Source organism: Oreochromis niloticus, linkage group LG22, assembly GCF_001858045.2.
Source record: "Oreochromis niloticus isolate F11D_XX linkage group LG22, O_niloticus_UMD_NMBU, whole genome shotgun sequence".
Lineage (NCBI taxonomy): Eukaryota > Metazoa > Chordata > Actinopteri > Cichliformes > Cichlidae > Oreochromis > Oreochromis niloticus.
This window is the reverse complement of record NC_031985.2, coordinates 31,162,483-31,185,323: the sequence shown is the minus strand read 5'-3', so window position 1 is coordinate 31,185,323 and position 22,841 is coordinate 31,162,483. Positions and strand designations below refer to the sequence as shown.

At 39.4% G+C, this 22,841-nt stretch overlaps 1 long non-coding RNA gene across 2 annotated transcripts in view; it reads right to left on the bottom strand.

Moving 5' to 3' along the window:
* Positions 1 to 22,841, bottom strand: part of LOC102078854 (uncharacterized) — a 100,522-nt gene that overhangs the window by 55,976 nt on the left and 21,705 nt on the right. The gene's annotated exons all lie outside the window — the stretch shown is intronic.

Sequence of the window (22,841 nt, the reverse complement as noted above, 5' to 3'; positions counted from 1 at the left end):
GTCAAGCTCAACTCCCAGTCCTACTGCAAGTTTCTGGAAGACACCTTCTTCAAGCAGTGGTACAGGAAAAAGTCTGCATCCTTCAAGAAAAACATGATTTTCATGCAGGACAATGCTCCATCACACGCGTCCAAGTACTCCACAGCGTGGCTGGCAAGAAAGGGTTTAAAAGAAGAAAAACTAATGACATGGCCTCCTTGTTCACCTGATCTGAACCCCATTGAGAACCTGTGGTCCATCATCAAATGTGAGATTTACAAGGAGGGAAAACAGTACACCTCTCTGAACAGTGTCTGGGAGGCTGTGGTTGCTGCTGCACGCAATGTTGATGGTGAACAGATCAAAACACTGACAGAATCCATGGATGGCAGGCTTTTGAGTGTCCTTGCAAAGAAAGGTGGCTATATTGGTCGCTGATTTGTTTTTGTTTTGTTTTTGAATGTCAGAAATGTATATTTGTGAATGTGGAGATGTTATATTGGTTTCACTGGTAAAAATAAATCATTGAAATGGGTATATATTTGTTTTTTGTTAAGTTGCCTAATAATTATGCACAGTAATAGTCACCTGCACACACAGATATCCCCCTAAAATAGCTAAAACTAAACACAAACTAAAAACTACTTCCGAAAACATTCAGCTTTGATATTAATGTGTTTTTTGGGTTCATTGAGAACATGGTTGTTGTTCAATAATAAAATTATTCCTCAAAAATACAACTTGCCTAATAATTCTGCACTCCCTGTATGAGAGTAAGAAAGAAAAGTATATCTTTGTGTCCACCTTTCTCTGTTAATGCCCTACCTGGCCCCCTGGCAAAAGCTTTGCTAGATCCGCCCCTGCACAGTTACCAGCTGTCAGCTAAATAAAAAAAGGAGCTTGGTGTTTATTTCTCTCAGAAACAGTTCATAACTTCCCTTCAACTCATTCATGTCACCTAAAAAAAAGGTAAACCTGTTTCTCCATCACCAGTTCAGCTCTGATGATTCAGTAAGGTCATCTCCTGGTTTCGACCAGCCGCTTCTACAGCTGTGGCTCCAGCAAACATCAGCTGATACTAGAAATTAAAATCAAATGAATTCTAACAACAGCTGATCAAGCTTAAACGTGCTGCTGTTGTTTAGCGCGATAAACAAACAAGAGAGAAAAGCCGATCATTGATCAGTTTCATGACTGAAGTTTGAACAGGCGAGAGAATGACAGGGGAGGCTGTCATAAACTCCATCGTGCTAGCTACCACGCAGTACGAGTTATTATAACTGATTGTAAAAAGTCAGCACAACAAAAATAAACTACACCTAAACTCGGTTTATATCTGACCCAAATAGAGTGCAGGTCATAACTTCTTACCTGAAATTCAGTTCACCTCACGCTCCGACCGGCAGCCGCCTGCTTCTCCTGCCTTCGGTTTCCCTGATCCACGATCTACCACCGGTCGATCGGCGGTCGCCTCGCCGCCTCGTTCCCCGCATGTTCTTTCTGACACACACCGGTGGATAGCTGCCCTCGGTTGTAGCTCCGCGTCAGCGACTACCAAACAACTCAGTTATTTTTTCCACATCGACCAGCATCTGGACAATCCACCGCCTTTCACTGTTTGTACCGTTACTAAAAAAAACCCTCATCGGCTCATAAAACGAAAAATAAGTCCAGCTATGACCCTGAGTCAAAAAGACAGCCAGCTCGGGTTAGCTAGCTACCTGTCTAGCTCTTTGCAGGCACCGAAAACATCAGAGCTAATATGGGATGTCTTGGTAACACGAGCAGATATTTGAAGTTTACATCTGGCCAATCCACCACCTTTCACTGTTTATACCATTACTAAAATGAATAAATAAATAAATCATCGGTCCATATAAACGAAAAATAAGTCCAGCTAAAACACATACTGTCGGCGAGCAACCGGGTGCTGACACGAGTTTCACCCGCCTCAATATAAGCCAAGCCTGGGTGCTTTTTCACGAAGGGTCGCTAGCGGTGCTAGCTAACTATGCTAGCGGCACTAGCTAGCTAGCCGGCTATCAGCAACACGTAAGAGAACTGCTGCTAAATAAACTACACCTAAACTCGGTTTATATCTGACCCAAATAGAGTGCAGGTCATAACTTCTTACCTGAAATTCAGTTCACCTCACGCTCCTGCCTTCGCTTTCCCTGATCCACGATTGACCTCCGCGTTAGCAAACACCGGTCGATCGGCGGTCGCGGCATGTCCTTTCTGTCATACACCGGTGGATAGCTGCCCACTGTTGTAGCTCCGCGTTATAGCACCACCAAACAACTCAGTTATTTTTTCCACATCCAGCTGTAACTCTGATTCTATGCGAGCATTTGCGAGAGACCGGGGAGGTGAAATGACAGAGAGAGTCCCCTCGCTATCCATTTGCAGCCAAGTGCGGCAGCTAGCTAGGTAGCCGGCTAGCTGTCAGGCAGGACCGACGTAGTCAGAGCACTGTCGCTAAATATGGGATGTCTTGATAAAACAAGCAGATATTTGAAGTTTACACACCTACATTCTCGCCTGAAAATATCTTAAAAGTTTATTTTGTGACCTAGAAACACTAATAAAAGACATATAAAACGAAGTGGTGGCCGCCATTGTTCACTCTGTAGAGGCGTGCTATGAATTGTGGGATATGGAGTTTTCCACCAAGCATAGAAGCCATTGTGTTTACCGTAACTATTCAATGGTTCGCGCAACCTTAAAACCTCCAATGGTTCCTGAAAGCAGCGAGGCTGTGCGCGCCATTGATATTGTCATCATTACGGTATCCAAATAAGGGTAGACAGGCTGTACCACTCCCGGCATACCACTAGAGAGAGCCAACACACCACAAATGAAGTTTGAAATTTGTTTCAATGGGACCAAAAGATGGCGCCAACACACCACAAATGAAGTCTGTTTATTTGGCGCCAAAAGATGAATTGGCCTAAATTTGCACTAAAATCTAAATATTTCAAAAACTATAAAAGTCATAAACACCAAAAGTCACACCATACTAGTCCAGCTTCAGCCGCACAAAATGATGTAACATATGTAACCCTATTGTCAAAACTGTTTGGCAGAGGAGCGCGGGAAAATTTTCACTAAAATATTAATATTAAAAAAACTATAAAATTCATAAACACCAAAAGTCATAGCACACCATTCCAGATCCAGCCGCACAAAATGAGGTAACATATATGAAGCTTGTCTCAAAACTGCGGGGCGAGATACGCTGCAAAATTTCAGGCGGAAAAAGGAAAATAATAATAATAAGAATAATAAATCCGAGGAATAGTAATATGTGTGCCTCTTGGCATAGGCACACATAATAATAATAATAATAAATCCGACGAATAGTAATATGTGTGCCTCTTGTCATAGGCACACATAATAATAAGAATAATAATAAATCCGACGAATAGTAATATGTGTGCCTCTTGGCATAGGCACACATAATTAACCTGCCTAGATAAAAAGCTAGTTCTAGGCAAGCAGTCAAGAGTTACTGTATAATCTACGCATAGACTGACAGTGTATGACCAAAACTAAACCAGTTAAACAATGTCCTCATAATACATGTTTGTGAGTACAGTTTCATGGTATTTTAAAATATCATAGACCACAAAGTGAGTTTTACATTCATGGAAATAGACATCGTTTTGCATGTACCTGAAATAAATGGAACGTAAATTCAGGACAAATAAAGATGAAATTCAAATCTCGAGTTTCTCACTAACTTACCAAAGCAGTTGTGACTGTATGTAGCTGTGTGCATGTAAAACTATCACTGCATAAATGTTAATACGCTGCCTTGCCCCTGCTGCTAAATCAATGATGACCACATGCCTTCATCATCATCATCCTGACAGCCTGGCCCTGCCCCAGTGAAACAGCGCTGCTATATTTAGATCCAGAACCCAGAATACAGTAGCCAAGTAATCACCCCCATCCTGTGTGAGTGATGAACTGCTCCCAGCACTCCCTGGAAGGATCTACAGGGGGGTGAGGAGTCTCTTCCAAACACCGCTGTGGTCAGCCTCAGATGGCACGCAACAGTAGCACACACCTTGTACTTCAGATGTGCACACACACATACACAGGTTCACAAAGTTGTGACCGTAATGATCTGAAATATGCACATAGGCGAACATGTAAACACATGTATACTGTCATCAGATGGTGGGACGCACACCCAGCTCAACCGATAATGCTGTCTGTGACTGAATTATCACAATGTTTCTTACACTTTAAATCAAAATTATGGGTTAAAGAAATGACAGTAGGAGCAGCTGTACAGGCTTCTCCCTCTACAAGACGAAATCTTAACATCTCAATATGCCCAAACTTTGATTCCATGGTAACGGTTCCCTCCTCTCGCTGTCTCTCCCTCTCACTCTCCCTCGCCAATCTGTTTTAATTAAAGTGTGTGAGAAGCCAAAGGCCAGTCATCCTGTCGAGTCGTAGCCCCCGACTCCCTCCTGTCAAGTTTGCTTTGATTCACACAGATATTTCCCTTCTATTACTCCATCCTCACCTCCTGGTTGTATGCCTACATCCCTCCCCTTTGTTTACTTTCTTTCTGACACCACCTCTGTTCTCCAAATCATAAATGTTTTAACACCACCCTCCTCTGTCACAGGTTACTGTATACTGAGCTACTCTATAATGTATTATTGAAGCAGATACCAAGCTAGTCATTTGTTTATTCACCAGGAAATCACCCTCAGTAGCTCCACTCTGAAATGACACTCAGTTTAGAAGTTAAAACCAGTAAAACCAGTTTACCCATGTGTGTGTGCATCCTTATGTGTGTCTTTAGAAAATTAATTAGAAAACATGTTGCACATGTCTGACTTTGTCCAATAAACAGCAAATACTTTCTAAGGTATAAAAAGTGAAATCATTACTAAAGTGCGTTAAATGTGTATTCAATCAAATGTCCACCAGAGGGTGTCTCCTCAGAGGATATCAACGGGCAACCAGAGGATGACCAAACACAGCATATCAGCACAAGCACCCGAGGTGTGCACGGTGGTGGAGGGGTGATGATTTGGGCTTCTTCTGCAGCCACAGTACCTGGGCACATTGCAGTCATTGATGCATGCATATAGAAAATGATTACTTCAAATTGCTTCAAAGTTATTGCTGCTAAAGTTTGTTTTCCACACACTGTTTCTGCATTCTGCTGTTTCTGGGCCGCGAGAGTTGAGGCTCGGGTGTGAAATTCATGGTTTTCAGGGTTTTTATCGTTATTTTTTTATGGTTTTTATCGCCAACTTGGTTTCCCTGTGTCTTTTCCCATGTGTTATGAATAGATGTTCTTTTTTTTGGTACCGGTACTGGTTTTATTTTGTTGTATCTTAAAGGCCGGTACTTGAAAATATTGTCAGACATAATAAAGCTGGTGTAATATGTTGTGCTGTTTTATATCTGAGATTATATTTACCCTTTTAAGGGCTTTTAAGACCTAGCAAAGACTTGATATTTTCAAATTATGTCCTGATATGTTAAACCTTAGAATTAATGGTGGATTTTTACCAAAAAAACATGCAGTATCCTTTAGCTTTCTCAGACAGAACTGCCTCTCGCTAAATGGCGATGGAAAATTGTATAACGAGCCTTTTTAACACAAGGGTTTAAAGAGTAAAGTTTGTGGGCAGTGAAAGCATTATGTAGCTATTAACTATAAGATGCTAAAAAGCTAAATGTCTTTAGATTTGTCACTTGTCACCTAGACTAGAATAGAATAGAATGCAGCTCATCGGTATATTTTATGACCATGTTATGAGTTATAAATATATCTTTAGCTTGTTTACCTTTGGTGATTTTTGCCTGTAAACCGAAGCAATCGACTTGTTTTTTGTGTCCACACAGTTTCACAGCTTCACTTTCCATTTCCTTAATCTTATATGAAATAATAAAGAAATTAAAATTCAGTAAAGGAAAAAACACTTAACTGACACTCGGAGCATGAACATAAGCTGATTATGATAATTACATGTTGAAAACAAACTATGTTTTGCTTTCTAACAACGTGCCACCCCCTTGCCCCCACGTCCCCAGGGGCGAGATTGGAAGAATTAGTTATCAGACCGCTCATCTGTCACATCACATTCTTTACGCGAGCGAATTCCAGCTAATTAATGTGCAGAGAGAACAAATCGGACACATTTGACCTCCCCCAGCTTAAAATAAGTCCCACAAATCCTTTTGGGTTGTCAGAGCTGCGCGATGGGATGTCCCGATTTCCAGCGCGTGAATGTGTGTGCGTGTGTGCGATAATTATTGCAGTGCAGAGGCTAATTGGGCCAATGCATATTAATTCATTAAAATATCTCCCTGCTGGTATCCACTTCAAATCTGGGCCTCATCTGCTGGAAGGGTGTCCTACCAGGTTCCTGGGAGAAATGTGGGATGAATTATTCCCAAGTAATATCTAGTGATATAAAGATGTCTGTCAGAGCTGAACATTGATGCTAAAAGCAGCTTCCACTGTACAACCTCTCCTGTCCTTTCAAGTGAGCTTAAAATGGAAAAGAGCTCATCTTCTTGACCCCATTTATTATCTAATGAATTTCTTCTTTTATAATTAATCCAGATGTTTAAATATCCTTAACACATGTGTTAAGAGTATCAGAGGATCATCATGTGTATGTAAGAGTACCACAACTTAAGGCTACAAGGACCCACAGGGCGTTGCTCAGGCTGGGTTTGAGAATGGTTGCCATAGAAAACTGCTTAGTATTGACTGGCAAAGACAGAGATCCTCTGGTTTTTATCTGATCCATGTTGTGTGTGTGTGTGTTGTTAAGCTGTTCACCTGGGAAATCCTTTTGTCACGTTAAATAAACCAAATGAGCAGATAGCAATCAGCTAAAGGGCAAAAATAACTTCTGCCCAGCAACAGTGACAATCTGGAGACAGCATGTGACCTCAAGAGATGGTGTGTATTTGTGTGAGGCCCTACTTGAGGCCATATTGTCCAATTCTACCAACTGATGGAGCAATGCATTGTAAAGTCCAAAAATAACTTAAAATTTCCTTTTTATTTAGTCTTTTAGTCTCATTTTCAACAAGTTATATTAATGTGTCCAATATTGTGCTGCTACATATTTTACATACACATTTTTCTTACTCAGTTTAAGTCAGCAAAGGGGGTAACCCTAACCATAAGCCTATCACAGCCCTATATTTTGTAGGACACACAGGCACATTTAGATTCTAGGTCTCCAAAAAGCCCAGTATCAAAATAAACGGAAGAGTCCAAATTAGCCCAAAAGTCCAAATTAACAGTGATTTAGTCATCAAAATGTTCAGAATTTTGCAATTGACATACTGGTCTTTACTACATAAGCTGCTTTTACAGTTAAAATGATATTGGTATAGGCATCAGCAACACACGCCCTGTATTTGCTTGGTATAGGATCAATACCAGAATTTGCAGTATGGCACACAGTAGTTGTATAAGGAGGAAAATATAAAAATTGGAGACGTGGTTCTCTTTATTCGTTTCTCGGCTATTACAAGAATGCATCTGACTGCTTCTGACTGTCCATGTCCATCCCTATATGACCACAGTGTACCCGTCTTATGACAGCAGGATAACACCATGTCGCAAAGCTCAAATCATCTCAAACTGGTTTCATGAACACAACGGTGAGTTCACTGTACTCAAATGGCCTCCGCAGTCATCATATTTCAATTTGACAGAGCACCTTTGGGATGTGGTGGAACGGGAGTTTCACTTGTGATGTGCAGCTGACAATTGTGCAGAAACTGAGTGATGCTGTGTCATTATGGACCATAATCTCTGAAGGAATGTTCCAGCACTTTGTTGAATCTGTCCCATGAAGAATTGAGCCAATTCTGAAAGTAAAAGATGGGCCAACCTAATAAAGTGGCAGGTGAATGCATTTAAGTATCCTGATGTTTATTTCCCACATGACCTGTTTCCTTTGGCAGTCCAAAAAGAAAAATCCTATTTTTGTCAAGTGACCCAGGGTGATGCTAACGTCACGATTGGCCTTAAATTATACCTCATCCATGCAGCACTGTATAGCACGGACCAGCAGAGTTACTCTTTATAAAAAGCTTTGATATTATGGAAATACATCATTGAAGCTGTAGGCGAAAAATGGCAAGTCCTAAAAGAGCCGAAGGTGGAAAATATCAAATTGTGGCTTATCAATGGCCCGCTAGAGTATTTCAAAAGGAGTTCAAACCCACAGAGGCAGTAATAGACAAAGAAAGTGAGCGAGTCAGAGATAAATGAGTCATAACAGGGGAAAGTGGAGATTTGGAGAGAGAGAGGAGGTTGGACAGGAGGTGGTAGAGGAGGGAGCAAAGGGTGGCACAGCAGGGGAAGCAGAGGGAGTAGACCAATGAGCTGAAAAACAAAAACACTGCTTTTGCCCCACTATTAAGGTACGGAAAAACAGGGAACAGAAAAGAGAGCTTATTTTTGCACAAATATTGAAAAGTTAAAACTTAAGCTGCAGTTTCTTCATTTAATTTCTCCTTCAAGCTGCTTCATGGTTCAGTCACCCGAGAGTAAAAATACCAGCTAAGAGAACCAAACAGCTGTGCTGACAGATTTCTTTCATTAAATAGAGCAGCATTTCTTTATCATATAGTAAAACTCAGATGTGCTGTTAAAATTGCACATTTTCTCTTACTACTACTACAATTACTTATTCCCATTGCTACTGATGTAAGATGTACGAACAGAAAAGAACCTTAATGGGTGGAAATATGAATATATGTTAAGAGATAAGCATTTAGATAACAGATTATAAGTGAGTAGATGCAAGAAACGATCATCAAGTTCATCTATCCATCACTATGGATGTGTCAGCAGAGGAATGAGATAACGAGGTAACTGTCCAGCATGAAGATGAGCCTGCTTATATATTCTGGGCAGCACTCTTAAAAACTCACAGGGATTGGAGGGAAACTTTGAAGAGAGGTATTCAGAATTTAAGGGAACACCACAGTAATTAATTGATGTTGCAGTGAATGAAGCCCAGAATATTCTCATCTTTAATGGCGCCACTTGGGAATGCACTCAGGCAAAGTGTGCATTACTGACTATCTATAATTGATGCGTCACGTTCACCACACTCAGCGCTGGCTGGGAGGACTGTGTAAAGGGATATGCCACACACTCTTGATTGAAGTGAAGGCATGATTCTGCACAACCACGTGCACACAAACATGCATATAAACAACAGAGGCGCATGTTTCAGCTGCTGTGTTTCTGTATTCATCATCTTGGTTACCTATCTCCAAATTTAGCTCTCGTTTCTTTATGCAGAGTGATAAGGCTGTAGCTTTCAAACAAACCTGTCTGGCATTTTTACAAATTTAAACGATGCTATAAAATGCTTCTGTGTCACATGAAGCCACCCAATGACCATGAATGCCCTGTGCTAATAGGGTTGTTGGAATTTTAGCTTTCAAAAATAACTTTCTTTTACTGTAAAATATTCACTGTAAAATATGTGAGAGGGATCAAAGATGCTTTTTACATGGCTAATTATTCTCTTTATGACAAGCAAATAACATGATGAATTTGCTTAAATCGCACCTGTTTAAACACTTAAAGTGTTGGAGCCAGAGTGTGTATAAAACTCGCTGGCGGGTCAAAAAAATTTTATATGAAAAGGCAAAGGAGGGGCAAGAGGTCCAAGCAGGGTGGCATATACATCTTCAGTGAAGTATGTGAAAATCCCCTTTGTGTAAATAGAGTCAACAAAATATCCACAAAAACACTTTTAAGCTATTTATTGTATCATTATCTGTTCTAAGAAGACAAAGACAATTTTTAGGTATAAAATAAACAAAAATGTTTCCTAAAATAAATAAGCAATTAATTTTCTCACATATTTTAGGGAATAAAAGTTAGGGGTGGGGGCAAGGCTCTGCAGCATGGTTGGCCACTGCTGTCACCTACTGCAGTTTGGATTTGAGTCAGAAGCATAGAAATATCTAAACAAGATTGTGGAATGCTAAGTGTGCTATCAGCTAACTATAGCTAGCTTAGTTAGCAAACAGCATCCATGAACTATACGGGTACAAGGACACAAAAAACAATTTCTTCTCTAATTGTTAGTGAAATCAGAAAGCTACAGAAAGTTTAGCTTAGGACAAAACTTACATATCATCGCCTGTGTGTGCAGCTGTCATGTTTCAATGTGTGAGTTCGTGACATATCACAGGATGTTACCCAGTAAAAATCATTTTCCAATTATTTTAAGGGACTGTGTGCCTCACTGAGTCTTGACTTGTCCAGCCTGTGTAATAAAGCAAACAAAGCAACTTCATTTTTATAATAACATGTTCTTACTCCTTAGATACTTGTTGTTGTTGTTTTTCAGTGTTTTCTCGTGCTTTACTCACCTGAATGTTATGAGACACACAAGCCAAATTACACATATCATAGCAAATGGTGAAGGAAGAAAAACACAGTTCAGTCCAGTTTCATACATTCCAGTTGCATTTTTGAAGAAAAAAAATACTCCACTCCTTATTTCCATTTTTACAGTTCATTCATTACCAAAACAACAACTTTACTTTGGATTTTCTGGCAATTGATGAAAGATCATTGTTGAATTCTCCTCACTCATCAACACCAATTCAAATTAAACCGGATGAGATGCAAAAACAAAAGAGGAAAACAAAATCATTCACATTATATTTTCACTTTCACTTAACCCCCACAAACTTAAAATTATTTGATATTATTCTATTGTTTTCTAACAGTATTGGTCCAGTCCCACTTCAGCCTGAAGATTGAAGAATTACATGGTTGTTTAAGGGATTTTTACCCCTCGTACTTTTATGCTTACACTGATCAATCCAGGTGAAGCCTGCAGGCATGCAGACTCACGGAAAGACTGCAGACCACCTACAAATCTCCACCCAGTTTGACATCGGGACTGCCTTGAGCTTTATGTGTAGGGACATTGGGTTCAAACATTTTAGCATCACTGACATGTAATAAAAAAGTGATATATTTACTAATATTAACAAACTACAACTATAAAGCATAACTGCAACTTTCATGTGTATTCACATAACTACTGTATATCAGCAACTTCCTAACTAAACAAGCATATATATGTTTTTATATAACTTCTTCTGGTGCTTTAATTTAATGTAGCCTGCGGCTCTAGAGGTAGAGCAGGTCATCGACTACTCAGAAGGTTGGGGTTCAGTCCCTGGCTGCTTCATCTGAATCCCAAAATATCCTTGGGCAAGAAATCCCAAGTTGCTCTCCAATGTGCTATCAGAGTGTAAATAATATATAAATACCTTGGGTGTTGAAAAAAAAATTTCTGTAATGTAGAAAATCACTACATAGGTTTTTTGATTTTTTTTGGTGACTATTTCCACTTTTGCACAGTGGTATAACTTTTGCTGGCTTCAGTTTGTAATTTTCATTTCCTTTCGTAGCCCTTGATCCATGCCCAGTAATCATAGATGTCCTTTCTGTTTTGTACAATAGTCAGAAGGAGCTGGCTGATGTCACTGTTGCAGACTGTGACAATATCAGTGAACTTTTCTCTGCAATCACTCTGAGCTTCAGTCTAGGTCATTCTCTGGTTCACAAACCAGTATTCTCTGAAGGAGTGGAAAGACCTGCTGAGAAAAATATAACCAAATGCTTTTTTTAACTGTGGAAACTGGGCTTGTAGAATAATCGCTGTAAAAGCACAGTTTAGGGTGGTGAGGTGGTTAGCACTGTTGCAGTTAGTGGGTTTAGGTTAATTGACAATTCTAGATTGCCCGTATGAATGGTTGCCTGTCTCTATGTGTTAGACTGGTCATCTGCTCAGGGTGTACCCCGCCTCTTGCCCTAAGACGCCTAGGATAGGCTCCTGCAGCCCTGAATTGGATAAGCGGAAGAGAATGAAACTGTCACACTGTATGAGGCTAACACAGATTAATATTTTTCCAACTCCAACAATTAGGGGCAGTGTGACCATGTACAATTAATATAGTGCAATGTACACAAATGTTGGTGAAGATGCAGTAGATTTTTGAAGACATTGCCACAATGTCATGTAAGAGTTTATCAACATCTAATGACTATTGATTTCAGGTCACATCTGGGTTATTTGTCTGTTTTAAATCAATTTTCAACCCTTGAAACAAAAATTTCTAGACCCCCCCAATAGGGAACTATGTTTACTGTTTAAAAGAAAGTTTAAGCACTTGAAATTAGCCTTTAAAGTCATAGATGTACACATAGCAATCACAGGCAGCCATAGTGTAGTGGTTAAGGCGACAGTGTTAACCACCCACACCCTGCTGGTCAACAGTACTGGTGGCAGTCACTGTTAAGCTGACCACATATGAAATGAATTTATGATCAAAATATTTGATTTGGGTTTAACGCCGACCGGCAGAAGAAATACACACATTCTATTTTTACATACGTTTAGAGGTACTTCCTGCACACTGTTTCAACCAGTTTTAGACGAATCTGATTTCAGTAATTCATGTGTAGCATCTCTCATCTTGTTATTGTGCAGTTTGTTTGTTAATTCATGTATGGGGGTGTTGCACAATGACTGTCAGCTGTCAAGTTCTTCACCAAATTATTTATATATTAAAGCCTATTTCAAATAAAAGACTTGAAATCTATTTAATGAATTACACAGAAATAATAATATATTTTTGTAAATAATAGTAAATAATCTTAAATAACAAGCCATACAAATGAGCTAATCGTAAACATATACTAATTATTAAATATTAAGTCAATTAAAATATGAATACCACATGTAAATATAGGTTATAGCTATACTGAATTTTTTTGTTGTTTTATACATTTGTGTCTTTTTTTTTCTTTTAATTCAACCACAGGATATTATTCAAGTGTTATTTCATGGAATACACATTATGGACTGCTTCATAAAAAGTAAATGCGAGGTAGTGTACAGAGGGGAACAAAACAAGTGTTCAATAATTACAGATATACTGAGGAAGTTCAACTCTGCCTGGAATCTTTTCTGTGAACCATCCAAACTAAAACTCAAGGACTTATGACTCACTCAAATTACAAAAGAGAACCAGCAGCAGTCTGGAATTCATTTTAAGGGAAAATGAGGCAAGCTGCTCTTTTGGATCTCACAGATTGCAGATGAATTTCATCATCATCTTCTTCTTCTGCTCATTTTTTCCAGTTAGCCAGACAGGAGAGGCACCTGATTCAAACTGATCGGGCCAGTTTACTGTCACAGATCAATCTGTCTCATCTAATTAATGCCCAAACAGATCTGAAACAACCTTTGGTCTGTGTTAAAATTTACATATAGTCTGTTGTGGCGATGTACCACGCAAATAGTAAATATGTCCTTGAGGTTTTTTTGCTCGGTATGCACTGATGTTTTAAAAACTCCAACAACAACTCGCAACTGGTCGGGAATACTCATTTTTCCATCATGGCCAGGGGTTGGCAAATAGTTGTGGACCAGTCTGCACCGGGGCCTGGGCCATTGCCACCACGATTGTCACATGTCCAAAATAGTGAAGCTAATGTCACATTAGTTGGTAGTAGTCACATGTCTGCAAAGCCTCAATATGAAAGGATGTCTTAAGAATGAATCACATGGTGGAGGCATGTAAATATTTCTGTAAATCCAGGCTGTAACTTTGGTATGCTGAGAAAAAAAAAACACATAACAAAGGGAAAAAATGTGTACATTTTAACAGGCTTATATTGTAACACACTACATACAGTATACTGAACAATCTAGTTGTCTACTGCATTCATGGTTTCACTCATGGAGTCCACTAGGTCCACTCAGGTCAACATCAGATGGTTTGTGTGGATGTGCAATTTGTAACATTTGTAACAGGCACAGACGTGTAGGTCAGACAAGGGAAAATAAAAGGTAAATCAGCATGTGCTCTCTTCAGTTCTCAGGGTTTTACAGTGTTATTCAAATTGCATAAATATGTATCTTTGGTGTATTTGTATGTTTGACCAACAGAAGGCCTCAGCTATGGATCCTAAAATATTCGATTCTTACCTCATTAGCATGCTACAGAGTATTAACCATTTTTTTACCCTGGGACATCCAAGCAGTATGAAAAGCATGAAAACTAATGGATACGGAAAAATCGGAAGGCTGATGGTAATCATGCCAGCAATTCTAATGTCATGGTTTGGGCTTTTTCCTTCATGCCACATTAACTTTGTACTTAAAATAGATACACATATTTTAAGTACACTGAGCAGTGGTCCAGGTCAGTGAAGTAGATGATCCAAATGCATTACTTTCTAGTAATGCATTTGGATCATGCACCATGGGTTCTTTTGTACACGTTGTAATTTTTTCAAGACAGGTGAACAATCTGAGGTCTAAATCAGCAAAAGTGCCAACCCTACCCTAACCCTATAGTTTGAAAGACAAATGCATTCAAAACAAAAAGTACACATTCTGATTGCTTACAGGTTTGAGGTCATCACTGATGATGATTTAGAGCTCAGAGGGTTAATGGCTAATGGCCACCTTCTAATAAGTAACAATGAGAAACATTAATCAAATGTTTTTTATTGATAATTTGGGGGAGTCTACACAGAAATTGATGTTGGTACTCTCTGTAGCCAAGCAACAGCTGGAACCAATAATCTGATTAGTAATTAAAACCATCAGTAAAGCAGCCATATTACAGCAAACTAATGCCCATCAACTGGCCAACTGTGCCTCCTCCATCATCACAGATGGGGCTGAAAGCGTGTCATTGTAAAGAAATAACAATGAGCCAGCAACTATTTCTGTTATGTGCTTGTTGTGAATAATGTATGATGGTATTTTCTCTAAGTAAGCCTCCAGCTGTACATTTACATTATTACTCATAAGCTGATTAAAGGTAAAACATGAAAATTCATGTTTTCCCTTTAATGTGTTGAAAAATGCATAAAAAGGAACAGAACTAAGCGACCTATTTAACTTCCCAAAATCACTCCTTTCAGTTTTCTCTTTCACAATTCCTTTTGTGTGTCTGCACATATGCACATATGCAAGTGATGGGGTGGGTGTTGTCATTCAAAGTCATTCAATGTGTCAAAGGTTCAAATTTAATCCGTGTAATCTAGTCTTGGTCCCATGCCAGGGTTCAGGCTCGGTCACAATTTCTGCCTCAAGTCAGAAGATCTCTGGAGAACTGAGGTGCAAATGAGGCAGAGAAATAAAATGTCACATTTATGGGACACCGTGACATTCAGTTCTGATGAGCAGCCTGTATTTCTGCTATTTAAATGTGTATTTAATTGTTTCTTTTTGCTGGTTTTCAGTGAACTTGATTGAAGTTTTTTTTTCCTAATGTAAGGGATGACAAGCTGCCTTACAGTTTTCAAGTGCTACTTGGCACACTCATGGTCTGTGTATTATCTATGCTTTCATTGCCTTTGTTTTTATTTCCTTTGTGTTTGTGAATATGAGTTTTATTGGAATTGTCAGACCTTATTTTGCTGAGTGTTCTAGTGCACCCCTTTCAACTTACTTCCTGCTTTATTTTGAAGGACAAAGGCTTGGGGTTTTCTGTGTTTTTAGTTCTGTCTGTTGTTCTTCTTCCACGCCCTCTGGGTTTGACTGAGCTATTGTTTATTCCTGTTTCCTCAGTCTTTGTTGGGTTATCTTCAGCCATGTTTGCTCATGTTGGCTTTTTGTTTTTATGGTTTGATCCTGTTTGCTCAAACAGTGAAACCCTATAGTTACTGTGCAGCAGTCATGTTATTGTTGTTAATTATTTCTTTATTGGTAATTAAAGGATTTTTTTTTTTTTAAATTTACTGTGAGTCCAATGATTTTTTTTTTTCTGTTGAATATTTTCATCAGCATAACACTTCTTCTGGTTTGGTTCTCCTGGCTTTTTTCCAATAAATTTAAAAACTTGCTCCTTGGATATGTTCTAACAATGTCCTTCAGGGATTTCAAACACATGAACATGAGTAGAAAAGATGTTTCTTGTACTACACACTCCTTTCTTGACAGTTCCCACACCCAGAAGCAACCATATCGGTACAAAGTTGGTTGAGACACGCTTTTTTGGTATTGAAATATTGGTGCGATCAGCTATAAATTTCCAAAATAAGATATTATAAACCCTAAAAAGTGGTATGATTGATTTAAATAGTCACCTCCCAGGTGGCTCAGAGAATGAAAAATAAAGCCACAAAAATTGCAGTTCCTTAAGTGACCACTTGCAGCATGCTCAACCGCCTCAAGTGGCCACTCAGTCACTCACTCAATAAATTAATTATTGTACCTTTAAATTTACCTGGTTAGCTTTAGGAAAAGATTGTGGTTTTATTATTCAATTACACTGCATCATTATTACAGCAATCAAGTGCACTGTCTTTAAATACAGATTATTTTAGCAGTCTTTGATTATCTTTGTATTACAGTTTGTATTCTGTGTTGAGAGGAGGGTTGTGTGTATGACTACAGAAGGGCATTATGGACTCTTTATGAAATGAATAACCATCCACCCAGATAATCTTCCTAACAGGTATAATATGTACAGAAAGTCGTCACAGCATGACAAAGAAAATGCAGCTTGAACATTCCTGAGACTCCAATCCCTAAATATCGAGAAGGCGATGCGGGGCGATGGTTTTAAGATTCAGGGTTTAAAAAAAAAAAGAGAAACAACTATGACTTGTACTGTAGGTTTTGAGCGCTCCTTCTTCATCTGCAGCTCCAGATGAGTCATTCCCGCTGCACTCAGCTCATCAATATTACAAAACCCTTCATCCTCACGCCAGTGGGCCCAGGACACATTACTAATTTAACTTTTATTTTTCTGTTTTCTCAGCCTGCCTCACCTCAGCCTGTTCTGATGAGTTGAGGAGGTTTGAAGGAGTGTAGCGATGAGCCCCAGGAAATCTAAATATTGCTGTTGAGTTACTGAGTCGGTGTATTAATTAAATTGTCTGTGAGTGTAGTTCACACACGGAAAGTGATCAGAGAAAACACGCACTTTGATTTATTTTGAATCGCAGATTCAAATTAAGAGAGATTTTAACATTTTTAACGGGAACGTCGTGGGATTCATCGCTCGAACAAAAGGTCGCTTTCAGCTTCACCTCTGGTTTTGAAAGTCAGTTTTGATGAAGCACTAGTCTGGGCTTGTTGTTCAAGGCTTCTCCTTGATTAGATGAAAACAGTTACACTTGAGTAGCAAGACATTTAAACTGTTGGTATTGACTACGTGCTTTGTTGATCATGAGCATCTAAAAGATGCGGTACTTTTGACATCATGAGTTGTGACGACAGACTGCACGTATAATCTCATCGCAGCCTTCCTTTATTCTCCACTCGATCCTATTAATTCCTGGCCGTTTAACCAGGCTTAATCCACTCCTATAATTGGTGGTGCTGTCAAATCCTGCTAGTGAGCAACAGCTGTATCAATTCCCCTTCATTACATCACACTTCTTCTTAAAATATGAATGTATAATGATAGAACAGAGCGTATGTCACTTATAGAGTTTGAATGCCTTTTTCTTGTTGCTTCCATCTACGTGGGACCTGTTATAGTTTTCCTGGTTTTTTTTGTCAGACTGCTACTGAATGCTGTTTCAGACATTTTCTACTAATGGCTCTCTTGTCATGTCAGTGTCAGCGGACATCCCTAATATGGGGCATAGCTCCCAGCTCTGGTGTTCACATGGGGAAATCACAGAAAGTTGTGTTTCATGGGGGGGAGAGGAATAAAGATTTTTGAATTATAATAGATCTAGTAATTAAAATATGGAGATGGAAATAAGTCTAGTAGACCCCTTACAATTTTATGTTAAGCAGCAAAAAGCACAGCAGGGCTGAGAAGTTCACTTCAGTAACCACATGGACTACAGATAGAAAAAACTGAATAAAAAACAAAATCTGAATTGGTTTTAGTTTCTGAAGCTATAAGTTGAGCAATTTCACTGCGACTGTGAAACCACTAGCATGGATAATCCTCTATTTTGTATCATGGTATGACCAACGCAGACCTCATGTTTTCTTTCAGGAGGACCTGAAATGAGTGACTGAGATCATAAACTCAGCAGGAAACTGATTGCAGAGTCTTGTCTCCCTTGTTCTGTGACTTCTATTAAAACATTCCTGAGGACTTTATCGGCTCAACTGGTGGATCTATGGTGCAGCTTCTATTTGAGAATTTTTGCTTGCCAACAGGTAAGGCAGGCAACTGGTTGGAGTCTGGGACCAAAACACTTCAATCTACAGGCAGAGCAATGAGCAAAGTCTGTAACAATATAAGGAGAGACCAGACCTCCTTAAGGTAGCCCCAACTGACTCCACTCACCATTGCAAGTGGGAGTGAATAAAGTAGATAACAGTTAAAGACAATGCCAAATTACTAACCTAACCTAACTGTTGAGGAGAGTTTTTTCTTTAGTAGTCTTGATGCACGCTCAATCATTCAGGTAAGGAAATCCCAAAAAGTTGATTCTGGAAGTAATGTTTTCATTTGTATAAAACATTTCATCACTACGGATGAACAGGATCAACTTTCTGGGTTTTCTTTAGTATGCTCATGAGGTTGTGATATATCAGTCTAAAGTCTCTAATCAATGGGCATGCAGTGTTTATGCTTTTAAATGCTATAGTGTTGGGCATTTTGAAATGGGAGTCTATGGGGATTTACACACATTTGAAGGCAGTCTCTAGTGGCCATCACAAGAACTGCACCTTCACATTGGCTTTTTAAAATTGTTCCTGTAGAAATTTTCCATGTACGATTTTATTTGTGCTCAGGGTCGCAACATTTCTATGCACATATTGGTGAATGAGGCCTATTAATTTCTTTCTGAAACATACTCCATATGTAATGCGTTAAACTTGAGTATGCAAGCAGTATGCAAGGAAAAAAACAACTAAAAAAGAAATATAAAGTGCGGAAGTAGAATTATTTTTGTATCTCTTTCAGCACGGGAAAAACTGGAAAAGCAGAACACTGAACGAAGTATTGTGATCTCTGCTGTCTTTATCTGTGTTTTTCTTTTCTTCTTCATTAGTAGAAAATAAAACAGAATCATTTCACCTTGGTATCAAAGATCTTGGACAATCTGTCATTTTTTGATTAGAGCTTGTGAGAATGGGAGGCAGTTTTGTACACAAATGCCTTTTCTTTGAGATTATAACTATTTAAGGGGGAAAAAACAGGCTTAAAGAGTCAAAACACAGCGTTGTACTCACTGACTTGTAGCTCAACAATTATTTCACTTGTCTCTTGACATCAAATGTCTGAAAATGATTTCTTAGAACAAACTACCACAAAGGCTTCTAAGTACAAATTTCATGTCTTTGTAGCAGAAAAGCTTATTAACAACAATCATTCATCATCATCTGTTCTCCTCCACAGTCATTAAGTCCTCCTGTGTTGATCTTATAGATGAGAACATCCTCTCCTCAGAGCCAAAGGAGATTAAGGAGAAGCATTACAGTGAGCATTCAAAGCATTAGGGAGAGATGCATTAAAACGAGCCATCTCAGTCTGGCTGGACACAAGTGTTTAAGTCTGTGAAACTACGGCCTGATGAAATACACGTCTCTCAAAGGAGAACCAGTGAAGCCATGTTTGATTCAGATTCATTCCAGCAGGCGTCACGCATTCATAGCTTCTCTCAACTGATTGTCTTTTCTTTTTTTTGTGGCTCATACAGTCACGACTCCCTTCAGGAAGCGCTTGCATATTTAAAACAAGATGTGTGAAAGAACTCTCAGGGATGATTGTCACTGGGATTACAAAAAAATGAAAGTCTCTCTCCTTCTTGCAGAAATAGCTGCGGTGTAATCCCTCTGTATGCACATCGGTGATATCAGCTGTAGGAGGATTAGGTCACAGCAGACTGGAGGGAAACCTAGTGGCTCCTAGTGGTGAGTGATATTGCAAATTTGGTATCGGTCTGATACTGAGTACATACGAGGCCAGTATTGTAAGTACCAATACTTTTACCCTGTAAAGGCAGCTCATGCAGCTCATGTAGCTCATGAGAGCTACATGAGCATGAGAGAGTGAATTTTCACTGTAAATGTTGATCTAGTATTCATGAGTGAAAACCAATGTTCTGCATTGTTCCCGAGAGGTCTGATATCAAATAAAAATGAATTTGACTCATTCATTCTTTTTATCTCTGGGATCCCTTGGGCTTCACCTAAACATATTTCCCCCAAGACTTAAAGTATGTGAGGCTGATCAGGGTTTGATGATAGCAACCAGGCTGACCCCAGTCATCAAACATAACTCACTCTTTAAATAATGTGTGGAATGGCAGGGCAAAGAAACACAGCACTTGCTCCTCCAGCAACTTCCAAGTGCTCTGCTGGTCACTTAATGGTCATTTAGACCATCATAAAAGTTCTAAGCAATACCTTTTTGATTGAGCAAATCAAATCATTAGTGGCATAATGCCAACAAAAATACTTTATAAGGTGCACTTGAGTTTCCAAAAGAACTGTCATGGTCCTGGCTCATTCGACCCAGGGTTTGGGGTTATAGTTTCTTTGTGTTGGCTATGTTTAGTTATATTTGTTTCCATGTTGTCTCGTCGAGCTGTCACGTCTCCCCTTCCTGTTTACATTTTTCCCTGTCTGTCATGTATATCCACGTACGTTTCTCCAGCCCGTCATGTTTCGTCACCTCTCTCAAGTGTCCCCTCTCAATCCCTCAAGCATGAGTTGTCACAGTCTACAGCTCACTATGTTTCCTGTTTTATTTTGACAGTCTTGTGTTCCAGGTCTAGTGCGTTTAGTTTTGCTTCCCCTGTGGTGTCATGTTCATTTGTGTCAGCTGTGTTTTCCATGTGTTTCCACTTCCCTCGTTACCCTTCTGTGTATTTAAGTCCTCTGTCTCCCTTTGTTCATTGTTAAGTGATCTGTTTACCTACTCATGTCTCCATGGTTCATGTTTTAGTAACTCCCAGTCTAGGTTTTGTTAGTTCTTGTTCTGTTTATGTTATCATTTATTGTCATGTGTTTCATCTGCCTCAATAAAGGCTCATTTTTTGTTAGATTCATTTTTGCCTCCCATGTGTCTGCCTTTGGGTCCACACCACAACACAACAGGTACTCGGCTGTAACAGCAACAGCGGCAGGTGGGTTTTACTAAGCATTTACTAAGTCTATGGGGAAATAAGAATGTGCAGACAACCACATCTGGCACACAAAGGTCAGCTGAAAAGTAGTAACAAGGTAACTCCATCCAGCCACGGTAATTGACTATTTCTTATATAACATTTATCTACACTACTTGAGCACTCAAAGCACTTTATGCAACATATCTCACTCACCCGTTCACACACAGATTCCTACAAGCACATTTTTCTACCACTAAGTGCTTTCTACTTTAAAATTACACTCCGATGAACTCAGGGTTCAGTATTTTGCTCAATGATAATTTGGCATGGAGACTGGAGCAGCCACAACCACAACAGGTTGAACCACAACTTTCTAATTAGTGGATGACATGCTATACCTCCTGAGTCACATCCCTGCTTTTCGGGTCGCACTTACAACAGCGGAACTTTAAGAACCCAGTCATAGGGCCTCTCCAAGTCCACAAAACACATTTAGATTATGGTCAAACTTCCATGATCCCCCCCACTGAAATCCTGCAAAAGTGAAGCTCTAAGCTACTGTTCCTCATTGCTAAAGAAATCCGCTTTATGTTACCACTGTATACTGCAGCTGAGAGTGAGATGAAAAACAGGAAATTGCAGTAACAGTAGAGGAAGAAAGAGTCTAGCAAGTTCCTTTTCTCAGTAACTCTGAAAGGTAACATGATTACTTTTAAATACCAATAAATAACCTAGTTAATTGTTTAAAAGTAACCTTAACCACAACTGTGGAAACAGGCAGCAGTCAAAGGTCAGACCATCGGGTCTGACCCTTGAGGTGAAGGTCAGACCCGATGGCAGCTTGATTACGCGGTACTAATACAGAACCATCTTGAAATCTTTACTGAATGCTCAAATCTAGGGGGCAGGATTCAATGCAGAGCTTGTATCTGTGCAGGTGATGTGGGTCAAGTGCAGGGCAGCGCTGTTGCCATTATATATCCTGCAAAGGGAAATATCCTGTTACAAGTTCACTTTTATTCCTGCATTTTCCACGTGTCATGGATCCTGGGTCAAATGAAACTATAGAAAATAGTCTGACAGGTATCATTTATTTATTTTAATCTCTGGTCACCTATCATGAGAGAAGAGTCGGGTGTTTGTGAGCACTAATAGCTAGCAGGAACAAGGGTGAACCCAAGCTGTTTCCTAGCAACTCAGTTGCACTGGAAGGTTCTATAACCTGGATGCAAATCCTTAAATGCATAGTGACTATTTGTTTGGTGTTTGCCTTTTTGCTGACTGCAGCCTCACACCGAGAGGTGAAAAACAGACCCAGAGCACTTCAGCTTGGTAATAAAAGCTTGCTCTGACAGTGATGCCTGTAGGGCTGCACCATGTAAACCAGACTGTAACTCACAGGAGAACTGCCTGGTTTGAACAACTCTTCCAGACACTATCCTCAGCGGGAGGTGATTTTATTATGTGTATGTATACGGTGCTGTAGAAATGTTAGTCAAATTTGAGGACAGAATAAGGCTTTGAAACTGGCACAGTGAGAGGTGTATCACATTTGAAGGCGGATGACGTGCATTGGCACAAAATATAACATTAAACAAAAATATTGCTAAAGTGTCTGTGCTTTTTTATCTGTCTTTTTAGTGATTTGCCTTTGTTTTTGCTTTTGGCAGTAAAGCAGTCTTTGACAGTTCTGAGCTCATATTCATAACAAGTTGTTCCATTACTGATGCCAGTAATTTATCTCCAGCCTACATGTTTT